The sequence below is a fragment of the Syngnathus typhle genome, linkage group LG9 (assembly GCF_033458585.1).
Source record: "Syngnathus typhle isolate RoL2023-S1 ecotype Sweden linkage group LG9, RoL_Styp_1.0, whole genome shotgun sequence".
In the NCBI taxonomy this organism is placed as follows: Eukaryota; Metazoa; Chordata; class Actinopteri; order Syngnathiformes; family Syngnathidae; genus Syngnathus; species Syngnathus typhle.
The window spans coordinates 12297501-12320969 of NC_083746.1; the positions used below are offsets into that span (position 1 = coordinate 12297501).

Consider the following 23469-nt stretch of genomic DNA (forward strand, 5'->3'; position numbering starts at 1 on the left):
CTAAAAGTAAAAACCTTTTATGCAATGACCCTTACATGTCATTTATATTACTTCACACAAACACTACATCCATCTGCTCCTGGATTGGCCCCCCGGTCAAAATTTAGAACCCAATTCGGCCCGCAAGCCAAAAAGTTTGGCCACCCCTGGACTAGTTGTAGCAAAAGTCCCACCAATGTGACTTACAAAAAAAGGGAAGAGTTGAGCAAAATGTAAAGTGGTATGTTCTGCCATCTTGTTTATTGTGTACATGGAGCAGCTGCTTGGTTTCATTAAATTGCTTTGGGCAAAAATTGGGTCACCAGTGGTCTAAAGAGCAGAGGCAAACAAGCTATGAAAAAGTGGCGAGTACCACACCAACATCTATCTTTGAAGATAATGCAACAATGACATCAATGAGGAAATTATCAAAGTATTGTAGGTAAAAAATATTGCTCCAGTAAAATAAATTACCAATCTTTTTTATCATTACCAAATTTTGTGACTATATTTTATTATTGTTCTTGAAGCAGTTCTTTGTAATTTATTAGTGTGAATTATACTGTAGTTGGAAAAATATAGATGAAGTAAAATAAATCAACAAGAGGCAAAAAAAGAAATAAAAAGTGGTTCTTTTTATTGAAACAGGAGCTGCAATTCATGTAGGTCAAAAGTTCATCCGCATTAGAACTGGTTGACCTATTTTTTCACAGAAACTTTGACTATTGTTTCTCAGTTTGTCCTCCAGCCTCTTGTCTATTCACATACATCACATTACCTACTCAACTTTTTCCGTGGTGTAACACTGTCTGTCATTTAACTAAATAATGTATTGAATCATTAATTTATTCAGTTGTCTCTTAAAATCAATACTACAACAATAGACATACACAAACCAAAAGACTTGATTTACTCGATTAACATACTCAAAAAACAAGCATTTTTGCCGTTTATCGTTAGCGTAATTGTATATTCATAGTTGTAACTCATATTTGTAAGTTTCGTTTTTGCATTTTTCTTTTATCAGTATTTGAGAAGGTGTGCCACTGAATGTGTTTCTTTTTTTTTTTAAATGCACACAGAATATCATACAATTGACCATGAAAATCATAAAGTCATAAATATTAGTAAATAGATGAAATTAATGAAATTAATAAACAGATTTGTATTATTAATATGAGAATACTTCATTTATATTATTAGAAAAACACTTCAAGACAATATGCAACTTGTTCACTTTTTGGGGTTGGCGATATACGTACATATATCCATCCATTTCTTACACCGCTTATCCTGTTCAGTGTCGCGGGACGTCATTGAGCCAAAGACAGACGACAGACACCCTAATCTAGTCGCCAGCCGGCATTGCCGAGATATATCAAAACTGAAGTATCTAAGTATATCTAACCCAACACATTGGTTCAATTTTTAACCCTAACCCTAACCAAAACAAATACATATATACCAAAACAAATATTTACAATAGTAACAAAAAGGTAAAGTACAGTTTGAAATTTGCTAAAGTGACGATTAGGCCCTCATTCTTCATCACCTTCATCAATCATTTTCTTTGGATCATTCACTAAAAGATAAACGGTTGTTGCTATTTGCCATAGCAGAACACCATCCTTGTGCAGGAAGTGTCCTGAAAAGCCAATGTGGCAATTATCATCAAGCAGAAATTTCAGTCGTATGATTGTGGCATTTTTGGGCTCATATCTCCTGTTAAATAGGAGTCTACAAACTGTTGGGCATCCTCTCAATACCCTAACATTATATTCACACAGGCTCAGCTGTATATACCGTACCACACATGGACGAACAGAGAGGCATCTGGTTGTTTAACTAGGCCAGTGTGTGTTCGTAGCCCCTCAGCTATAGGAAGGGTGTTATTATACAGAGATTGGATTTCTCGTTTTCTCTCTCCTCATCTGTGCGACTATAGCATTGCTGATACTGTCTTTTGACAACCAAAACTGTTTTTGTGTCACGACTTCAAGTCATTTAAATCCACTCTTACGATTGTGAATTTTAGTGAGCTGCACACACACACACGCACACACAAAATCATAATTTAAAATTTACCTACGAGATATCGCTGTACATTTTAAATATTTTAAATATTGTGGTTAAGCAATTGAGTTTACAGTTATTAAAAATGGATTGATTTTAGTGTCACTTAATTTAACTTAAAACACATCAAATCTCAGGGACATATAGTACATTTTTATGTCTTGGAAGAATCCGAAATTCAGTCCGGGGTACGTATTTATATATATTTCCAAAGGTTTTCACTTGGTCGGGTAAAGGCTGGCACTGAATGGGTTCACTGTAAGATCTTTGAATGTAAAATAAAATACTTTTTTTGGTCATTACACTTTTTGTAGATGATTTTAAAATATTGCTTTTATCATTACATCGTTTAATTGAGTAATATGGTTTATAACAACAAATACAAAAAAAAATCAGCAATAAAATTACTATATAAATTATACATAAAAATGCCTAAAATACATACGCAGTTTAAGACAGTTTTCAACAAAATGTTGAATCAATCCATTTACACCTGTTAATAGTCTTTTTCTTTACTTTAGCGTGTTTTTACTGTAGTTTTTTGTGTGCAGTTTTACACTGTAACAATCGTTATAAATATATTTCTTTAATATTGGCAAAAAGAACAAAAGCAGGGCAAAATCTTAAAATGATTGATTCATCTCTGATGTTTTTTAGGATTTTAGAGCTGATATTAACGCTCCGTGTGTATTCTGTCATTTCGTCAATTTAACATTGACATCCGTGTGACATTAGCAGAAAATGCTGCCCTCACTTCTTATTTTACCAGGTTGCACTTTCAATCGAAGAATTATCACTAGGGAAAAATGTTCTACATTTAAACTCAATTAAGGGAAGGAGCGTATTTCTGTCTGAGTGAAACTGTTCTTGCTGTTGTTGGAGTGCAGCTGGTCACAGAAAGGTTATCGAAAGAATGAGAGGGAAAGACGGAATGAAGGAAGGAAGGCAAGACGGAACTTTTTGGCAAAAGCCCGTTCTTTGTCACCGTGGCATGTAACATGTATTGCATTTCAAGCCAGAGAGCTCCTCTAACGTTACCTTTGTAACTCAAATCCCACACTTAAATTGTAGCGCCAAAAATATATTGCTACACATGCTCTTTTGAAAAATGCTTAACTGGTAAAGTGCCAGAGGCTCTTGACCTTGTGAAGATCTCCAGCCGAAATGTGTCTGGGAAAGCAAAAGCAGGGAGGTCTTCGCATGTTTGAGTAATACTGTAGTATTTTCATTATTTTCTTAATCACTCACAATTGCTTCACCGTTTTTATATTCATTTCAAGACTGCTCTTTGGCAATGCAGATGATTCAAATCAACTAATATAAAAAATACATTTAATTTAACTAACAACACTTTGTACAAAACCAGATTATTTTAAATTGGTAACCAAAAATAATTCTCAAATGACTGGATGGATTTGCCATTACCCGGCAAAACTACTGATTAAGTGAACATGCTGGCCCTCTGAGAAAGAAGATAAATAGTTGGGCGGAAGCATCGCATGAGTTGAAAGCACTTGATATGTGTTGGTATGAAAGCAAATAGGTGGAAACATTTTGGTATTTCATTCATGTTGTGACGTGAAAACAGTGTCTTTTGAGAATAATGACAGTCAATTAGACTGATTTGTGTGTATGTGGCCGAGGTTGAGGTACTTTTGTTGCCAGGGTTCAGCTTGCGATTTTCCAAGTGCTAATTTGTCCTGTAGGCGGCCCACTTGCTCCATGTTACCTCTACCAAGGCCTCATGGCTGCTTTCAGCGTGACACGACTGTGACACTTATACGCACAGACGAGCTGACCGAGCACTCACCTATCTCTAAACACTTTATTTATTCCCGCTCGTGGATCAAAGTGCTGTTGGGGTTAACCTACATAGCAGCTTGGTGCTGTGCCGACCTCGTCAACCCAGCTTGATACAGATATGATGAAGGCATGGTAATGAAGTACCACTCAGGCCCATTGACTGAGCCCATTAACGACATAGCACATAGACCATAGTATTGAATTTAGCGATTGAAGCATAATACACTATATTGGACTACTTGCTTGCATAATTATAAATGTATTATTTGCATAGCATAGGAATGTATGGATGGCCGATTGTAATCACAAATTTCTCAAGTTTACTCTTCATTTTGACATGATAATTTGTTCGTAAAACTTAGGTTTATATTTTTAAAGGTAATACCAAATATAATTGCTGTAATCCATATTTTGGCTTAACTCACCAATGCCATGTTATCACCAATGTATAATACAAATAAATAAATACACGTGTGTGCGTGCGTGTGTGTATATATGTATATGTTATATTTTCATGCCCATTTAGCAAAATGTCATAAATAATGTCATAAATACTGTAATACTCTACTGTAGTTGTAGAGTTTCTGTCCAAGTATGTCTTATTAAATTACCTCTTCGAGAATTCAAGGTGCCCAGGTTGTCATTATTAAGAAATGCTTGGCCCTAATGTAAGTACACTCTTGATCACTAAACAAATGTGTGAGTAAAGTATCCATTTCTATCCAAATAATAATGTCTTCACTATTATTAATAGGAAGTCTTTGTTTTTGCGCTGCACAGTACGGTTGAATGTGTAGTTGGCATGTCTTACTCAGAGTCGAAGGTTTTGGGTTACAGCTCGGATCTGACCTCTGTGCATGGCGTTTGCTTCTTCTCCAAATGCTGATTTTTGTCCAGATGTGTGATTTCACGTTCCAAAGCTATGCATGTTCAAGACTCCTCGTGAGTTTAAATGGTTGTCTGTAAGTGCCATGCTGCTGGCAATCAGTCCAGGGTGAATCTGGTGCTTCCTTGTGTCTCTGAAAAAACAATTGGATAGAAAATAAATTGATAAAATTGGCTCAAGACTTCGATCAAAATACTTGAAATCAGTTACAGAACTTCTAACTGAAACTGCTGAAATCATGCCGAAACATATTTGACCTGGTTTAGTGATTGCTCTCCAGTGCGTGCTTGATGTTACAAGGGGGTGAAAGATTACCATTCTGTTACAGATGCGTTGTGACAGTCCGCAGTATTAAGGAGGAGAAATAACATTATGATTTAGTTTGTCTTGTTTTTACTTCACAAGTTCTATCTAGTTTCAGATGTTATGCTTTGGGAAATACCGATCTAACAGTAAACATGTTGAACTGCAGGGATGAAGTGACAATGTCCTTGAACAAATCTTTCAAGACTTCACTTATTAAATGTACAAATGAGAGAGAGAGAGAGAGAGAGAAAAAGAAAGAGAGAGAAAGAAAGGAGAGAGAGAGAGAGAGAGAGAGAGAGAGAGAGAGAGAGAGAGAGAGAGAGAGAGAGAGAGAGAGAGAGAGAGAGAGAGAGAGAGAGAGAGAGAGAGAGAGAGAGAGAGAGAGAGAGAGCGAGAGAGAGAGTTCGATTATTTGCTTTAGAACACCATTTATTTATCTCAACAGGTACTCCATGGCTGCAGGGAAGGTTTGAAATAAACAGCCCTCATTGGACCACTTTCATTTGCCAATGCCGCAACGGCCGACATGATGAACTCCAGATGAACTCACTTGTATCTTCATGAGATCAGGCCATGTGATTGGATGAGGTCAATGCTCCTAACCGACTAAATCCAGGTTTAGACAGACCCATGTTTGAGAACAGCATATTCAGCCTTATTGAACATCTCATAAATATTTATAGTGTCTCACTTCCAAAGTCCTTGACATACTAAATACATACAACTTTCTTAAATAATTTTGATGTTAATATTAAATAGGACATATTCTGACAAGCACACAAACATATATACATACCGTATTTTCCACATCAGAAAGCACACTCAAAAGCCTTTTTCTCAAAAACCGAAGGAGCACCTTTTGTGTGGACCGAATTCCAATATCTGTAAGTGTCGTGTGACTGCCGCCACACAGGGATGTAATATGTAGGCGGAATATGTAAACCCGATGAACCGATCAGAGGACATTATGTTTTACATAGATTTATATATATATATATATATATATATATATATATATATATATATATATATATATATATATATATATATATATATATATATATATATATATATATACATATACATATACATATACATATATATACATATGTATATGTATATATATATATGTATATGTATATGTATATGTATATGTATGTATATGTATATATATATATATATGTATATGTATATGTAATACATACATATTTTATATTTTATATATATATGTAATACATACATATTTATTCATTCGTATATGTTATATCAGGTCAGAGTGCCCCCTGTTTCACCCTATGTGTTGTGGATTTAAAGACAAACAACTGATCCTAAAAAACCCTTGACCTCTTGTCAAATGAACAGACTGGTCTGGGTTCATTTAGAGTTGAATAATGGTGATCCAGATTTGAGATTTAAGGTGACAATGATGTGGTGGCAACGGAACAGTCTGCGTGCCTGGACCGCCCTCCTCCTGCCACACTAACCCCTGGCTGAACCCATGACGTGTTTGTCTCCCGATCATGAATTTTACGACACACGTTTGAAAAATTGGAAAATATTTTGTCACACAAGTGGCATTGTATTTTTTTTCCATCATTATAATGAATATTTGGCATAAACAATCCATCCATTCATTTTCTGAACCGCTTAGTCCCCACGGGGGTCGCGGGCGTGCTGGAGCCTATCCCAGCCGTCATTGGGCAGTAGGCGGGGGACACCCTGAACCGGTTGCCAGCCAATCGCAGGGCACACAGAGACAAACAACCATTTGCACTCTTATTCACACCTAGGGAAAATTTGGAGTCTTCAATCGGCCTACCAAGCATTTTTGGGGATGTGGGAGGAAACCGGAGTGCCCGGAGAAAACCCACGCGGGCCCGGGGAGAACATGCAAACTCCACACAGGGAGGGCCGGAGGTGGAATCGAAGCCGCACCCTCCTAACTGTGAGGCGTACGTGCTACCCAGTGCCCCACCGAGCCGCCGGCATAAACTATTAAGAGAAAAATATTCATTACTATCTTAGTATTGCAGTTAGTGGTAATGGTAGTGTGGGATCAATTCCCAGTCATTCATGTTGATATTGTTATCTTATGCTTGACTCGCAAAACCAGTTCTGGTTGAGTCAGCCTTTCGTCCAAACTTTCTGTTATTTTTAATGGGTGATCCCATCTTTGGTCTGCTGGTACTGTAACATTATTGAGACACACAAACAGTTTTTTATAATTTAAAAGTACACTTTACTTGTTCCCTTTGAGTGAGTGTATAAGAGTTTGTCATTTGTAATTTGTGCATCAGGCTGCAGTTGCAGCTACAGCCAGAGTTTATGGTGGCACAACCTCACAGTTGAGCGACTGTTGATTGGGCTTTTTAGGTCTGTTTCTCTTAAGAAGGATTTAGCACAAGGCAACAGCTGGCACAAGTTTATGGATTACAGCCATTGGTGAGATAGGAGAAAAGGAGGGGTTTAAAAGCAGATTTTCCTTTAATTTTTTTCTCAGCTAATCCTACCGCCTGCTCTTGAATGAAGCATGCAAGCAACCTGTATTTGTGGTTTACAGTGCGGATTGAAGAACATAAATTATAGCAGTGGAAGGAGATAAATCTTGACGGAGCTCTCGCTTGTTTCTGACTGATGATGACACCGTGAAGTTGTCGATGTTGTGGTTAATTTGTTTTCTATTTCATACATTGAACACTAGGGGTGTAAATCGCGGGTTTTGTCACGATACGATATCATATCGATACAAAGAACTACGATACGATATTTGCCGATATCTTAAAGCCTGCTGCGATTCATTCACGATATATCGCGATATAGTGCTCTATAAAAAATATAGAACAATATCCTGATTTATAACAATTCATACGCAACATCAACAAGGTACTGCAAACTCTTTATTTAGGAAATTACAAGAGTATTGTAGTATACAAAGTGCTTATTTTAACACTGAACTTTGATGTCGTGTTTTTTCTTTAAATGTGCGGCGAGATTTGTGCTCCCGGAATATTTGATCACCGCATGGCAGGATTTACAAACTGCACGTGTCTTGTCCGTTGAGCCATCTTTTCTTTGGAATCCAAAGTGCTTCCAAACGAATGACTTGAAGCCTAAAGGGGAGCAAATTTCCCCGTCTTTTTGGACACTAGCCATAGCACCAGCCCAGGAGCCGCGTACTAGTTGTCGACTCCCCTTTCACATGCCTGCTCTGCTCACAACACAACAACGCTGCGCACTGCTCCCGGAAAGAGGAATCAAGCAACAATGAACTGGATTTCAAAATAAAGTCGCGTCTAATGTCCGAGGTCAAACACGGCGATATAAATCGATGTTTACGTTTAGCATCGATGCCAATAAATCGTAGAGCATTATATCGATTAATCGATGTGTATCAATGAATCGTTACACCCCTATTGAACATATTTAATAATCAGTAGGCTGAATCATCTGGCCCAGTGTGATCCAGTAAATTACTGCAATTTTTAGAGAATAATACTGCATGTGTAATTTACAGTATAATTATTTCAGTTTATATCCAGTTAGTTATGTACCGATACCGATTTACACTATTCGAATATTTAAACTGTGTAGTTCAGCTCTTAAAAGTCCCAAATTAGGATTTTAGTCACCCTAATTTCCCCATTGTTGGCCATTACAAAGTTTCCAACTTTTAACTGGTCTTCAAAATGTTGCCAAATTTCAAAATAAAATCCAATAATAAAGATTCGTACTAGTTTTCCGTCTGATTGTTACATTTTAAATGATATGGTTTTCCAATTTTACATTGTTCAGCTCATCTCTATCAGTTCTTTTTCAAAAAAAATTAAAATAAGAGCCAAAATTTTGATTTTGTTTAGTTTATTAAGTCTGTCTAAAATCATGCTTTGCGTTTTGTTGACTCATAAGGCTGTGTGACTGTCTGGCTTGATTTTCCAAATAAGGTGTTTCCAAATAAGGACTCATTTACCATGTGTTTAGCTGGTATCCTACTTGAAGGTGAACAAAATCTGGCACTCGCAATGGTGGAAATGCTGCTCCCTACAGCAGGTGAGAAGCGGGCGTGCTCTGATATTGTATTCATTAATAACTATGCAAATTGGCTACCACAAAATAAAACAATAAAACCAGCTGCATGTATACGTTGTCAATATTCAAACTCAAATTATCTAAAAGCACTGTTAACCCATAAATTCTTGCTTGCTGTTTTAAAATGTATGGTTGGTAATTCCACTGCCTCTAAATTTGACATAATATATATATTATGGATTCCATAATATATATATATATATATCAATTATATATATATATATATATATATATATATATATATAATTGAGAGATATATATATATAATTGAAGGCGGCTCGGTGGCGCACTGGGTAGCAAGTCCGCCTCACAGTTAAGAGGGTGCGCGTTCGATTCCACCTCCGGCCCTCCCTGTGCGGAATTTGCATGTGCTCCACGGGCCCGCGTGGGTTTTCTCCGGGCACTCCGGTTTCCTCCCACATCCCAAAAACATGCTTGGTAGGCCGATTGAAGACTCCAAATTGTCCCTAGGTGTGAGTGCGAGTGCAAATGGTTGTTTGTCTCTGTGTGCCCTGTGATCGGCTGGTAACTGGTTCAGGGTGTCCCCCGCCTACTGCTCGATGACGGCTGGGATAGGCTCCAGCACTCCCGCAACCCCCGTGGGGACTAAGCGCTTCAGAAAATGGATGGATGGATATATAATTGATATATTATAATTGATATACATATATATATATATATATATATATATATATATATATATATATATATATATATATATATATATATATATATATATATATATATATATATATATAATAAAAATCAGATTTTCAAACAGCCTGATTAGATGGAATAGGAATACAAAAATTTAGATGTGCCATTTTGATTTGCTCAAGAATTATACGAACAAAATAAAAAAATTGGTAATAATCGTCATTCAATAAATGCTCAGTAGAATTTTGGAACTTTTGAAATGAATTTTGGGTAGTTGATTTCAGGTTGTAATTTGTTGATAAATGCATCACAATGGGTAATTTCCTTATGTGTGTGTGTGTGTGGGCGGGGGGGACGTGTGTGTGCATCTTTAAATAATGTCTGAATTTGGTGAGTTAGTGTACAACGCAATAGTATTTGGTTTAAACTTTATTGATGCATAATAACACTTTATTGTCAACTTAAAAATAAGTTAGGGTTTTATTAACTGGAAATGACATCTTTTTACACGTAATTGAAATCAAACTCTGCTGAATTGGAGCCAATCTCATCAAGCTACCCCCTGAACTTATTGGATGGCATATCTGTTTCGTTATTAACATCAACGTCCACTTTTTCAATTACGCTTTTATTTAATATTTATTATTTAGATTTACATAGTTTTGCTGTAGTTTATTTTGAAGTCCTGATTATTATTTAGTGTATTTTCATGGTGCTTGAATATTTTAGGTCATTTTTTAAAGATATCTGTTATTATTTCATGATCTTGTGTGCGTGTCTGCATCCTTATTTGATTGATTGATTGATTGATTGATTGACTGATTGATTTGATATAGAGTGTTTGTGTGAGACATGGATTGTATGTCTGAAGGGGTAAGGGACCGTGAAAAGTTGAGGAACAACGAGGATAGAGCATTGCACCATCGTCACAGTATTTGTATTGAAGATTTTATAAAATGAAAAAAATTTAAACTGCTTGGTTCGTAAAATGGATGGATGGCTGGACGAATACGGTCACTATGTTAGAAAAATGTTTTTTTTCTTCTCTATTTTCTAATTCTATGAAATTTCAGCAAAGAGTCATGAAATATGGACATCATATGTGACTGAACATGTAAAACCGAACTTGTTCAAAAAAAAAAATACTTTGCAACTATTACAAATATAGCATCAATATATTCCATCTCAGTTGCGTGCATTTTTACTTACAAATCCTGTCTGTACCATTACGTATATATCAATAATTAAACATTACAATCAGACAAATGGAACATTTTTAGTTGTTTTAACTACAGTTGTATTTTTGGCAAGCTTTTATTTTTTGCCATGTTCACTCCATAGAAACCAGCACGATGACGAGCTATTAGAGTAACATAAATAACACAAAATGCTTTGAGGTATGCACTTCCATTTCCAACACATACAATCTCACTACAGACAGATGCTTTTTCCTGTAAATGTATTCTATTTTTCCATCTGTTTCTGTTATTACAGCTCTATCCGGCTAGCCACTAAAATGTAAAATGGAGCCACCACAACAATTTCAATATTAATACTTAATATGCCAAAACATCTCTCATGCATCCTTTTAAAGTGCAAAATTTGCAACCACACTGTAACCAGCTCAGTGGCCTAGTGGTAGAGTGTGCGTCCGTCCTGAGACTGGAAGGTTGTGGGTTCAAACCCTGGCCGGGTCATACCAAAGACTATAAAAATGGAACCCATTGCCTTCCTGCTTGGCACTCAGCATTAAGGGTTGGAATTGGGGGGTTAGATCACCAAATGATTCCCGAGCGCGGCACCGCTGCTGCTCACTGCTCCCCTCTCCCCCAGGGGATGGATCAAAATCACACGGGGATGGGTTAAATGCAGAGGACAAATTTAACCACACCCAGATGTGTGTGTGACGATCATTGGGACTTTAACTTTAGTTTTTTAAACTTTTTAAATGGTTCAAAAGGCACCAAAATGTATTTTTCCTTGGTACTTGGACTGAACCCAGTCCTGGTTTGAACGGTTTAGTTTTGTACATGTACAAAGAGACGACCAAACATTTTCCCCCACTTTCTGATACTCTGATAAAGAGCATGAAACCTGATTTTTAAAAATGAATTAATTACAGGGTTTGTAATTATTATTCACATCATAAAATTATTTGTCCGAAAAAACTGTTTTCATTTTAAAGGTGTTTTGTGTACAACTGAAGCAAATAAAGGACATAAATTAATATTTTTAAACTCTGGGAAGAAAATGCATATAAACACATCAGTACAAACCAGTAAAAATTAGGGATGGGAGAGTACAGATAACCCACGGTACGGTCCATACCTCGGTATTTGCATCACGGTTTTCGGTTCAGTTTCGGTACACTTTTTGTGTGTGCAGAAAACGTTTTTTTTCTATCAAAATATTGTTTAATTCTGCTTTTCAGCCGCATTTTTTCTTTAAATCTGGGATTAATTTAATTAATAGTTTTTACACTTTTAAAGTGCAAAATTTGCAACCATACTGTAACTGGTAAAGTTAACTTGTAATGACAACATTTAACTACATAGTGTGAAAGAACAATTCAGAGTCAATTTAGTTTTGATTCTCTTTACTACATGGAGACAACGGTTTGAGTTGAATTGAAGGAGCAAATGGAAAAGATAAACGATTACAATGGACTTGTCACGTGTGGAGTTGGATATTGACCCAGAAAAAGACATGATACAAAAGTTGAAAAGTAAATTATCAAGTATCAACAGAAAGCAGGGCTGGACAGTCAAGAATACTAGACATTGTACCTGGACGAAAGATAGACACACTAACAACTTCCCTAAGGGTAACCCAATCTAATGTACTGTAAAACATCAGGTTTATGTGACAGAATAAAGGTTCACATAACAGGACAAAGCATACAAGGAAATGGCAACTGCATTGCGACTGATGCAATCAGGCTTATGACACAATAAACTTAAAACAAAACGACAAAGTATAAAAGATCAGCAACTTCACAACAACTAATACATCGAGAAATGACAAGTCACAACAGGACTCTTATTCAAGAAGTGTCATGTCATGTAGTTTGTTCAATTGGAGTGCCCGTAGCGTGATATCATTGCACGTCTTCCGCTACGCTCAGATTTTGAATATATATTTTCCTTTTTTATTTATATGTAAGCATGAGTGTGATTGGTCTCTGAAACAATGACTTCTCTATGTGTTGTTGCAACTTTGTTTCCTCTCTCCTGCTTCTGTAGCTGTAAGTGGTTCTTTGTTGTCAGTTGTGTACCTTACAATAAGTGAGAGACAAAGGGGCAAGCTCTTAGTCTCTCCTAGGTTTGGGAAAAGAAAAAGTCCAAAATGGACTCATAGAAATAAATGTTCCACATTATTTGAGGTGTAAACTATGATCAATATGTTCTTAATGCATTCATTTATTTCAGATAATTATTTTTAATTATTGTGATATAATAATCATAATTAATGTGTTAAAGTCCCACCCCATAAATGTGCGTGTTTGTGTGTGCTTGTTTGTGCGCGCGTGCATTTGTGCGTGCATTCATGCACACATGCATGTGTGTCAAATATAGTCCAGAATTTAAAAAAAACATGCCAAAAACACACCACATCATATCAATACATCTATAATTAAATACTAAGACAGTCAATGTAACTGGGGCACATCATGTGGCCCATACATTTTTTTGTCTCTCATAGTTTGGATGTCGGCCGACAATTGTAAAATCTTGCCGCGTGCCCAGGCTCACGAATGTCAACTTTGTTGAAACACTAGAAACAACATCAGATGAGCAGCAGCTTTGAACTCTGGTATTGGCCACTAGGGATGCTGTTGACTGCAAAAAATATGGAAACAGCACAACCTTGTCCTGTTTCTTTCCCTTTTTCCTGCTATTCTCATCAAGTTACATCTTATTCGCTGTGAGATCAAAAAATAAATAAAAAAAAACACAGACGGGGTGTGGCGAGGGGGGGGGGTAAACTGCACTCCCACAGACCCTTAGATCTATTAAGCGCTCTAGAAACTCATCTTTTTAGTCTTCTCTGTCTACCTCTCAGCGTCCCCTCAACCCGTGAGCCCCATAATGCCACATCAATACCACAGTGGGGAAGAAGCGCCACACTAATGTAAACACACAGGTTGTCCTCATTTTGCTCCCCAAGCTGACAGGACGTGAAAAAGGTGAGTTTTGTCATCCTGACAAGATTTAATAAAAGAAAGAGGATAAACAACATTGAATGTGAAGGCAATTTTAAGAAGACTGTTGTTGATGGCTGTGCAGATGTCACGAAATGGCAGCATGAGCATAAGTCAAGTTGAAGAATGACCATCTTTTGAAAGTCTCCTGCAAGATGGGGCATGTGAGCAAACCACACCAGACCAGCGGGTAGCCTCTTGTTCTTTTATGCATGTAACATTGGGTGGGAAAGGCAGGAGGGATGGATTTTTTTTCAGTTGTTACTATGGCGGTGGGAACCTGCTGCTGCTCTTTCTGCAAGTCATGAACTATTCTGCTGGGGTGCCTCTACGAGTTGACATCGTGGGTTGAATTTATCTGCTTTAAGCCTAAACTGAAAGAGAATACAGGAAAGCCATCCTACTGTGACATGGCAACCCCTTTCAAATGGCAAAACACCACATGGAACATTGGTTGCTGAGATTTAAATTGTTATTGATAGTTTTTTAAAATTATTTTTACTTAGTTTTACTCAGGATTTCCCTGTAGCTAATGGCCATACAAGCAAGGTTGGGCAAGTTACATTCAAAATGTAAACTAAACTGTAGGTTGCTTTCATGACATATTATGCAAAATCCACTTTTGAACTTTTATATACATTTTATTGTTCACTTGGAGTGCCCAGGATTGTAGAAAAAAATAATCTAATCCCCACAGGTGCTGCAGAGATACTTTTTTTAATCCGGTCAATTTGATCCATTCTCTATTATGTATTTTGAACAATTACGTTACAGCAGTGGTCACCAAACTACGGCCCGCGGGCCGGATTATAAAACATATAAAAACAAAGGAATATATTATAATTGGCGACTTGAATTTAGACTACAAAGACAAATCATCCAAACCTCTAAAAAGCATGGCAGAAAAATTAGGACTCCACCAATTGATAAAAGAACCAACTAGAATATGTCACACTCGCAGCTCTATTCTTGATCTCATCTTCACCAATCAACCCGCAAAATATAGCATATCAGGAGTCATCCACGTAGCTGTATCAGACCATTCTCTCATATACACAGTTGGGAAAAAACAGAAACCTCGGAAAAATCATCAACAGTGCACTATTTCAAATATACCAAGATCTAAGCTACCACAGTATGAAACCGAAATAAAGAATATTGATTGGAGCAATCAACTAGCACTCACCGACCCAGAACAAATCTTAGCAGATTTCCAGAATCGTATAAAAGCCCTATGGAAAAAATACACTACCACCAGAAAACTCAGTCTACGACAGAATAAATTACCATGGATAAACTCAGATATTCTCAATTTAATCGCACAGAAAACCACTGCACTGAAATTGTATAGGTCAATAAAAACAGCTCTCACACATCTTAGAAATAAATGCACCTTAGAGATAAGTAAGGCTAAAACCACTTACTTCCAAAAGCAAATCACTCAGGCCGCCACGAACCCCAAAATCCTCTGACAGACACTAAAATCCATCACTGGGCAAACTCATGAAAATACAAACAACAACATACAAATATCTTTACAAAATACGCTCACTACTGATTAAGAACAGACTGCAAATGCATTTACTAATTACTTCATCACCTCTATTAAAGAACTGACAGAACACTTTGATCCTCCGTCTCCACCCACACCTATAACTCCCTCATCAGACAAGCTAACCTTCTCTAAGATTACGCTCTCAGAGTTATCCAGTATTCTCAGTTCACTCAATAACTCAAAGGCCAAAGACATATATGAACTAAACACAGACTTTTACAAAACCCATGCCAGTAACTTCCTACCCCTAATCCTCCATTTAATCAATCTCTGCATAAGACATTCCATACTTCCGACTGCGTGGAAAAAAGCAAAAATTACCCCCATATTTAAATCAGACGACCGAACAACCCTATCCAACTACCGTCCCATATCAATCCTCCTACCTATATCAAAACTTTTAGAAAAAAACGTGTCAAAACAAAACAACAAGTAAGATGGCGGCGCGTGCACACGCAGCGGCCTCTCTCTGTCCCGAACGGTGTTTTGTTTTGTCGTTTAATGTGGGTTTGTCCGACAGTTTTATGTGTTCGTCTCGTCGTACTGAGTCGTGCTACAAGTACAGCGGGCTGGTTCTGCTCGACATCGGCGAAAGCGAGTTTTGTGGCGTTCTGGACTTTGAAGCGGGGACATTAAAGGTGCTCGGTCTGCTCCGTCCTGGAGCGTCGCCGGACTCGCCTGCTATTCCTCCCCCGGTTGGGAAGCGTCGGAAGCGGTGTGCGAGGAAACTGAAGAGGGGTGAGCGCGGGGGCGTCCGGGCCAGGCTGGCGGACAACCCTGCTCGCCCGGCCGTGCTTTCCATTCTTCTGGCGAATGTTCGGTCGCTGGACATCAACATGGTTTACATTCACCTGCTGAGATCTACGAACCGGACAGTGCGTAACTGCTGTGTGCTCGTGTTCAGTGGGACTTGGTTGACCGTCATCATTCCCGACTCTGCTATGCATCCGGAGCGGCTAGCGTGCTATCGGGCGGACCGGGCCATTGTACGAGGGGAAAGTCGCGAGGAGGTGGGATGTGCGTCTACATCCGTGATGGATGGTGCCGGGACTCTGTGGTGGTATGCGAGCACTGCTCGCTACTGGCGGACTTTGTAATCTCCAGGCCATTAGGGTCCTGAACTCTCTCCCCCCTTCTGCGTGGCATCCTGTACTTTTGCGCTTTGTTCTGACTGTCTGCTGTGCACTCTTGCACCGTTTTGCTCCTCTTATTTACTGTGTCATTTGTTTATTTATTATTTATTCATCACTTTTATTGTTCATTGTTTGTGCCTTCTTGTTTTTATTTTGTGTTGTTTACTTGTATGTTTATCGTGTACTGTGTCTCGTCACCGTGGGATAGAGGAAACGCATTTTCGATTTCTTTGTGTGTCTTGGCATGAAGAGATTGACAATAAAGCAGACTTTGACTTTGACTTTTTATAGAACATCTTGAAACAAGGAGGGAGAGAAAGCAAACTCCAGCCGAATCGGCCACTACAGGTTAGTTAAAGGCCATGTCATAGAAATGTGTCTTTAAACGTGTCTTAAATGTTTCTACTGAGGTAGCAGTCCTAATATCCATTGGTAGGGCATTTCAAAGCTCTGGAGCCCGAATAGAAAATGCTCTAGAGCCTGCAGACATTTTCTTGGCCCTCGGTGTCGCTAAAAGGGTAGCGTTTTGAGAACGAAGGTTACGAGACGCAACATAAGGAACAACTAGGTCGACGAGATATGAAGGCGCTAAGCCATGCAGTGATTTATACGTTAATAGAAGAACCTTGAAGTCACATCTTAAATGGACCGGGAGCCAATGTAAGTTGGCTAATATTGGGGTAATGTGATCAAATTGTCTTCCCGTGGGAGCAGCCTTGCAGCAGCATTTTGTACTAACTGTAGACTTTTGATGCAGGACTTAGGAAGACCAGAGAATAGTACATTACAGTAGTCCAGGCGCGACGTGACAAACGCATGTATAATAGTTTCTGCATCACCGGTCGAGAGGATCGGACGAATCTTTGCAATATTACGAAGGTGAAAAAACGCAATTCTGGTTATATTCTTAATGCTGCGCTGTGCTTTTGAAAGGAGAGAGTTTGGTCAAATATTACCCCAAGATTAGTTACAGTATCGCTCTGAGTAATAGTACGGTTATCTATAGTTATAGCGGTTTCCTTGAATAAGTGTTGATAACGAGTTGGACCAACTATCAACATCTCAGTTTTATCTGGGTTAAGACGAAGGAACTTGAGAGACATCCATTGCTTGATCTCCGCAAGGCAAGCCTCAAGATTACAACAATCCCGCGTTTCTGTCATCGATAACGGCATATATAATTGGGTGTCATCGGCGTAGCATTGAAAACTAATATTATATTTACGTATTATGTCCCCAAGCAGAATCATTTAAATCCATCCATCCATCCATCCATCTTCTTCCGCTTATCCGGGGTCGGGTCGCGGGGGCAGCAGCTTCAGGAGTGACTCCCCTCTCCCCAGCCACTTCATCTCGCTTATCCCGGGGGATCCCAAGGCATTCCCAGGCCAGCTGAGAGACATAGTCTCTCCAGCGCGTCCTGGGTCGTCCCCTGGGACATGCCCGGAACACCTCCCCAGGGAGGCGTCCAGGAGGCATCCTGATGAGATGTCCGAGCCACCTCATCTGGCTCCTCTCAACGTGGAGGAGTAGCGACTCTACTCCGAGTCTCTCCCGGATGACCGAACTTCTCACCCTATCTCTAAGGGAGAGCCCGGACATCCTGCGGAGAAAACTCATTTCGGCCGCTTGTATCCGGGATCTCGATCTTTCGGTCACGACCCATAGCTCGTGACTATAGGTGAGGGTAGGAGCGTAAATCGACCGGTAAATTGAGAACTTTGCCTTTTGGCTCAGCTCTCTCTTTACCACGACAGACCGGTACAGAGTCCGCATTATCGCCGACGCCGCACCGATCCGCCTGTCGATCTCGCGCTCCATCCTCCCCTCACACTGTACTTTTACTGTCTGTATGCACACTGGCTTTTATTCGTTGTGTTATCTATTTATTTATTATTTATTGTTACTCTTATTATTTATTGTTTGTGCCTTCTTGTTTTTTATATTGCATCGTTTACTTGTATGTCTATCATGTAATATGTCTTGTCACCGTGGGATAAGGAAAACGTAATTTCGATTTCTGTGTGTGTCTCGGCATGTGAAGATGTTGACAATAAAGCAGACTTTGACTTTTGACTTGACTTTGGAGACCCAGAGATACTTAAACTCCTCCACTTGGGGCAGGATCTCATCCCCGATCCGGAGAGGGCATTCCACCCTTTTCCGATCGAGGACCATGGACTCGGATTTGGAGGTGCTGACCCTCATCCCGACCGCTTCACACTCGGCTGCGAACCGCTCCAGTGGGAGCTGGAGATCACGGCCTGAAGAAGCCAACAGCACCACGTCGTCTGCAAAAAGCAGAGACGCGATGCTGAGGTCCCCAAACCGGACACCCTCAACGCCTCGGCTGCGCCTAGAAATTCTGTCCATAAAAATTATGAACAGAATCGGTGACAAAGGGCAGCGTTGGCGAAGTCCAACCCTCACTGGGAACGAATCCGACTTACTGCCGGAAATGCGGACCAACCTCTGGCATTGGTGATACAGGGACCGAACCGCCCTTATCAGTTGGCTCGGTACCCCGTACTCCCGAAGCACCCCCCCCAGAACCTCCCGAGGGACACGGTCGAACGCCTTCTCCAAGTCCACAAATCACATGTGGACTGGTTGGGCGAACTCTCATGCACCCTCGAGGATCCTGCTGAGGCCAGAACGAAAGCCACACTGTTCCTCCTGAATCCGAGGTTCGACCTCCCGACGGACCCTCCTCTCCAGCACCCCTGAATAGACCTTACCAGGGAGGCTGAGGGGTGTAATTCCCCTGTAATTGGAACACACCCTCCGGCCCCCCTTCTTAAAGAGGGGAACCACCACCCCAGTCTGCCAATCCAGAGGCACTGTCCCCGATGTCCACGCGATGTTGTAGAGACGTGTCAGCCATGACAGCCCCACAACATCCAGAGCCCTTAAGAAATCCGGGCGGATCTCATCCACCCGAATCGAACAGAATCGGTGACAAAGGGCAGCGTTGGCGACGCAGTGATTGGTTTTATTGACCGGTAAATTGAGAACTTTTTCTCAATTTACCGGTCAATAAATTGACCGGTAAATTGAGAAAATTTACCGGTCAATTTAACCGGCCAAAACGGCCCGATAGGACTCCTTCTTCAGCTTGACGGCATCCCTTACCCTTACCCGGTGTCCACCACCACGTTCGGGGATTGCCGCCACGACAGGCACCAATGACCTTACGGCCACAGCTCCGGTCGGCCGTCTCAACAATGGAGGCGCGGAACAAGGTCCACTCGGACTCAATGTCCCCCGCCTCCCCCGGGACGTGGGAAAAGCTCTGCTGGAGGTAGGAGTTGAAGCTCTTTCTGACAGGGGATTCCGCCAGACGTCCCCAGCAAAATCTCAGAGCATTTGGGTCTGCCAGGTCGGACCGGCATCTTCCCACACCACCGGAGCTAACCCACCACCAGGTGGTGATCAGTTTACAGCTCCGCCCCTCTCTTCGCCCGAGTGTCCAAAACATGCGGCCGCAAATCCGATGACACGACTACAAAGCAAAGTCGATCATCGAACTGCGGACTAGGGTGTCCTGGTGCCAAGTGCACACATGGACACCCTTATGTTTGAATATGGTGTTTATTATAGAAAATCCGTGTCGAGCACAGAAGTCCAAAAATAGAACACCGCTCGGGTTCAGATCAGGGGGGCCGTTCCTCCCAATCACGCCCTTCCAGGTCTCACTGTCATTGCCCACGTGAGCATTGAAGTCACCCAGTAAAACGATGGAGTCCCCAGGAGGAGCGCTCTCCAGCATTTCCTCCAGGGACTCCAAAAAGGGTGGGTACTCTGAGCTGCCGTTTGGTGCATAGACACAAACAACAGTCAGGACCCGTCCCCCCACCCGAAGGCGGAGGGAGGCTACCCTCTTGTTCACCGGGGTGAACCCCAATGTGCAGGCGCCCAGTCGGGGGGCAATAAGTATACCCACACCTGCTCGACGCCTCTCACCGTGGGCAACTCCAGAGTGGAAGAGAGTCCAGCCCCTCTCGAGAGGGCTTGTACCGGAACCCAAACTGTGTGTGGAGACAAGTCCGACTATATCTAGTCTGAACTTTTCTGCCTCGCACACCAGCTCGGGCTCCTTTCCAGCCAGAGAGGTAACATTCCATGTCCCAAGAGCCAGCTTCTGCAGCTGGGATCAGACCGCCAAGGTCCCTGCCTTTGGCCGCCGCCCAGCTCGCACTGCACCCGACCCCTTTGGCCCCTCCCACAGGTGGTGAGCCCATGGGAAGGGGGATCCACGTTTCCTCTTCGGGCTGTACCCGGCCGGGCCCCATGGGCGAAGGCTCGGCCACCAGACGCTCGCCTTCGAGCCCCGCCTCCAGGCCTGGCTCCAGAGGGGGGCCCCGGTGACCCGCGTCCGGGCGAGGGAAAACGAGATCCATTTATTTTGTTCGTCATAAGGGGCTCAGAGCATTTGGGTCTGCCAGGTCGGACCGGCATCTTCCCACACCACCGGAGCTAACCCACCACCAGGTGGTGATCAGTTTACAGCTCCGCCCCTCTCTTCGCCCGAGTGTCCAAAACATGCGGCCGCAAATCCGATGACACGACTACAAAGCAAAGTCGATCATCGAACTGCGGACTAGGGTGTCCTGGTGCCAAGTGCACACATGGACACCCTTATGTTTGAATATGGTGTTTATTATAGAAAATCCGTGTCGAGCACAGAAGTCCAAAAATAGAACACCGCTCGGGTTCAGATCAGGGGGGCCGTTCCTCCCAATCACGCCCTTCCTGGATGGTGGACTTCTCTCCAACTCTGTGACACCTGATCGACTAACCCTAACCCGTCGCACAGCACAACTAATTTCACAAACCGAACTACATGCTCTGAACTTTTCTGCCTCGCACACCAGCTCGGGCTCCTTTCCAGCCAGAGAGGTAACATTCCATGTCCCAAGAGCCAGCTTCTGCAGCTGGGATCAGACCGCCAAGGTCCCTGCCTTTGGCCGCCGCCCAGCTCGCACTGCACCCGACCCCTTTGGCCCCTCCCACAGGTGGTGAGCCCATGGGAAGGGGGATCCACGTTTCCTCTTCGGGCTGTACCCGGCCGGGCCCCATGGGCGAAGGCTCGGCCACCAGACGCTCGCCTTCGAGCCCCGCCTCCAGGCCTGGCTCCAGAGGGGGGCCCCGGTGACCCGCGTCCGGGCGAGGGAAAACGAGATCCATTTATTTTGTTCGTCATAAGGGGCTCGTGTGAGCCGTGCTTTGTCTGGTCCCTCACCTAGGACCCGTTTGCCATGGGTGACCCTACCAGGGGCATGAAACCTCAGACAACAAGGCTCCTAGGATCATAGGGGCACGCAAACCCCTCCACCACGATAAGGTGACGACCCACGGAGGGGCTATAAATTACAGTCCCTGCTTTTTACAGAACCCAGCCATCCATCGATTAAGGGAGACTAATCTACTAAACCTCTCATCAGTGCCTCTCCCAGGCAGGGGGCCAGAGACAAATACTCGATGCCGACTCGTCTTTCTGGCGAAATCCCAAGTCCTCGCTATGTTTCTCTTTGTGATCTCCGATTGCCTCATCCTAACATCATTGGAGCCGACGTGTATCACTTTGTCCGAGTAGCTAGTGTTGTTAGAACTACGCTGTTGACTAGACCTATTGCGAGTCAGCTCCCTAAAATTAGTTTATATGTATGTCGGGTGCTCTGCCCCCAGGAAAACACATTACTGTGGCTGGATTTTTAAGCATAATATTTCGGGTAATGGAGTCACCTATGACCAAAGTGCGAGGGCCAGTAGACCGAGATGACTTTGGACGGCTATGCGCCTTACCTGGCTGAGCTCGATTAGCAAGCCGCTTGGGGCTAATGCTAACTGGGCTAGCGGGCTGACTACAGTCCGCGTCTGTATCCGCCACATCTACTGTTATCGCGCAATTCTGCTCTAACTGGCGGACACGTCCCTCTAGCAGGGACAACCTCTCTAAGAGAACGGTGCAGTTGGTGCACGAAGCCGTACAAACCTCTGGATCCGCAGCCATACTTTGTGTCCGATGATCGACGGTAGACAAACGGCCACGAAGCCTCCGCTCTCCCAGACACTCCGGTGACAGGCAGTGTCGGGTTACTGCTGGGCCCACGGGCACATAAGGCTCTCTGTCGGGTTTACCACCATACCGACAGGATTCTGAACACAGAATTCTCGGGCAACCCAGTAACAACAGTCATAGTTGTGTACTCACCCACCAACGTGGCGGCGTCTGACATGGTTCTTTGAGGACCTTGTAAGAGAAGTCAGCGATGTCCTAGTGGACAGTGGATATCCTGGCAATCCTTGGGGACTTCAATGCAAGGCTAGGACCAGAAGACGCACCCTTCCACCACCACGACTCTACCAACTGCAACGGCACCTCCCTACTACTTCACGGAACTCGGGCTACTGGCGACAGAGACCGCACCAAAACGACTTTCTCCCAGACGCTCCTTAGAACAGGGGTAAAAGAGGGGCCTGTGATGCTATAATGATGAGGAATTCAGACAAAAGCATTGCTGTTTCACTTTATATAGACCACTACTGAATGATTAAAATGTGAAAAGGAGGGATTTATAAGCATATGTCTAGTTTAAGATATTACTTAGCAGGGAAATGTGGCAAAATTAGCAAAACTGTTCAGTTCATTATGAGAAAAAACGTTTTTTTTTATTGTACTGTCAGAGGATGAATGCAAACTTAATTCTAACATCTTTGAATATTCATGCTTCTATCATTGGAATATCAATGTCTTGGAGTACTGAAATGCAGTGACAACACTGTATTC

The 23469-nt window shown here is 41.8% G+C and overlaps 1 long non-coding RNA gene across 1 annotated transcript; it reads right to left on the reverse strand.

Annotated features, from left to right (window-relative positions):
* Positions 1–4645: 4645 nt before the first annotated feature.
* Positions 4646–23184, reverse strand: LOC133160199 (uncharacterized). The gene is made up of 3 exons (XR_009715820.1): positions 22894–23184; positions 22675–22807; positions 4646–4874 (listed from the first exon to the last, which is right to left on the reverse strand). It is a non-coding gene; the product is annotated as an uncharacterized LOC133160199 (long non-coding RNA).
* Between the last annotated feature and the right edge of the window lie 285 nt (positions 23185–23469).